The sequence below is a fragment of the Chrysochloris asiatica genome, unplaced genomic scaffold (assembly GCF_000296735.1).
Source record: "Chrysochloris asiatica unplaced genomic scaffold, ChrAsi1.0 scaffold00044, whole genome shotgun sequence".
Taxonomy (NCBI): Eukaryota; Metazoa; Chordata; class Mammalia; order Afrosoricida; family Chrysochloridae; genus Chrysochloris; species Chrysochloris asiatica.
In genome coordinates this window covers 8,445,159-8,447,627 of record NW_006408562.1, presented here as the reverse complement: position 1 = coordinate 8,447,627, position 2,469 = coordinate 8,445,159, and the positions used below count along the sequence as shown (strand labels likewise).

Genomic DNA, 2,469 nt, shown 5'->3' with positions numbered 1-2,469 from the left:
TGCTCTAAAGCATTTGCTGCTTCCTCTGCACTTTAGGTATTTTCCTGTTTGATGGTTACAATCTGAGACAAGCTCCTGATCACAAGGATTCGTGCACCCACTGGCGTTCGTAGATTCTGGGTTAGCTCCCTGGACCCGTCCCAGCCCCCCGAGGCCCTCTCCACTCTCCCGGGTACCAGCCCCCTCTCCACCCTGCACAGTCCTGCGGAGCGCTCAGAACCTGGGCTCCGCTGGGTCCCGAGCCTCCCGAGCGCCGGGCCTTGAGGAGCCGGCTCCCCCGCCCTCGCCAGAGAGTTGCGGGCGCGCAGGCGCGGCAGGTGCGGTGGGCGCGGGCGACATGGCGACTGCAGCGACGGCGGCCGGGGAGGGGGCGCGTAGCCCCAGCACCGCCGCCGTCTCGCTCGGCCTGGGCGTAGCCGTGGTGTCCAGCTTGGTGAACGGGTCCACGTTCGTGCTGCAGAAGAAGGGCATCGTGCGCGCCAAGCGGCGAGGTAGGGCCGGTCAGCCGCGCCACACGCACCAGCCCCGCTCGGGGGCGGCTTTGGGGGCGCGGGGCCGGGGGCCGGCGCTCCGGTGTTCTCGTCCCCGGCGCGGCGCAGCGAGGCGGGCGGAAAGGTGCCACCGGGGCCACTCGGAGCCGGGAATGTCTGCAGGCAGGGCCTCGGCCTCTGCGCTGCACTCGGGTCCAGAGTAGCAGGCCGCGCAGTCCCAGGATCGCACGGGGCGGTGCAGGCTTGTGTACGCACAGAAACGCCGTCGGGGTGTGCAGTGTTCACATCCACACTCACACTCACACACTCAGTCACACTCACACACAGGTAGAGCTGGGCGGCCGACTGTCCCAGGATCACACAGGGCGGTGCAGGCTTGTGTACCCGCAGACACACCGCCGGTGTGCAGTCTTCACACACTGCACATAGACACACACACACACACACACACACACACACACACGAGGTAGAGCTGGGGTCCGGGCTGTGCCAGCTGCTCCAGCGCCCACCGCACATCTTGTCGAGCAGCAGCCTGGGACTGAGACAGCACTTGGAAAAGTCTCCGCTGTGGCCCCACATCTGTCTCTTCCCTTAGCTCCAACAGCCGCTTAGGGATCGCTGGTGCCCTGGGAGCCACCGAGACTGCGACCTTCCCAGCGGCCGACGAGGACGTGTTTAATTTTATAGGGGTTCTACAGCAACCCCCAGTTAGACTCTAATTACCTAGTTCTCAAGGAGACCTGGTGGCATAGTGGGTTAAGCATTGGGCTGCTAACATCATTGGCGGTTCAAACCCACCAACCGCTCCCAGAGAGAAAGAGGAGGCTGTCTGTGCCTATAAAGATCTATATGACTCATCACAACCCTTATAGGGCTTCCAAATACCGGCTGCTGGGTTTGAACCGCCAACCTTGCAGTTAACAGTCCACTGCTTATCATGTAGCGCCACCCAGTGTCCAAAACCCTAAAGACCAACGTAGTGGTTACGAATCGGGCTGCTAATCTCAAGGTCGGCAGTTTGAAACTATCAGCTATTCCGTTGGAGAAAGATGAGGCTTTCTGCTCCGGGAGAGTTTCGGAAACCCTGTGCAGGGTCACTATGAGTCGGAACCTACTCTATGGTACTCTGTTTTGTAACCACCAGATTATGGGTTGTGAAAGGAAATAAATTAGTTGAATTAGTTGCTCAGATTCCAGAGCACAAGTAAACCTTTGTTGGGGCAGAAAGCCTCATTAATCTCCTGTGGAGTGGCTGGTGGACTCGAACTGCTGACCCTGTGGTTTGTAGTCCAGTGTTTATCCTGTAGGGGGGAGGGAGTATAAAGTTGGTGGTGGTGATGGTTGTGTCCTGTTGAGTGGGTTCCGACTCAGTGATCCTGTGTAGGGTTTCTGAGGCTATAAATCTTTATGGGAGCAGAAAGTCTCATCTTTCTTTTGTGGAGTGACTGGTAGATTTGAACTGCTGACCTTTGCATTAGCACCCCTGCTTGTAATCCACCACACTGCCAGATCTCAATGGTAAAGTTTAGACTTTAGTTAAAAGAATGAATTGAGTAAAACTGAATGTGTTATACTTGTATTTCAGTTCAGTTTATGTGTTCAAGGGAATTGGTGGGTAGGAAAATAAAATAGACATCTACCTAAAAAACCCAACAACAACAACAAAAAAAACAGAAGTGTGTGATTGCTGCTGTTATTTATAATTGCATTCTAGGTCTTTAACTTCTTATCAATGAAAATGTGATATTCACTAAATTTCCCACCCCTGCAACTGATTCAAGCCAGCCTTATTATTTAAAGTGATGAAAGATACTCTTCTGTGTATCTTCTGAACATTCTATTGTGGTTTGGGTGAAAGTCTACAGAGCAAATTAGTTCTCCTTTCAACTTTTACACATTTTGTGGTGACCTTAGTTGTGGTCCTCTCTGTGTGACAGCAGTTTTTCCACTTACTCCCTGGGTTTCTAGTTTCCATTCC

General features: G+C 54.1%; 1 protein-coding gene across 1 annotated transcript in view; it reads left to right on the top strand.

Annotated features, from left to right (window-relative positions):
- Positions 1–345: 345 nt before the first annotated feature.
- The window catches only part of NIPA1 (non imprinted in Prader-Willi/Angelman syndrome 1), a 72,569-nt gene continuing 70,445 nt past the window's right edge, over positions 346–2,469 (top strand). Inside the window, exon 1 of the mRNA XM_006861872.1 lies at positions 346–491. The gene's annotated coding sequence lies outside the window, so the exon portion shown is untranslated. The remainder of the gene's footprint in view (positions 492–2,469) is intronic.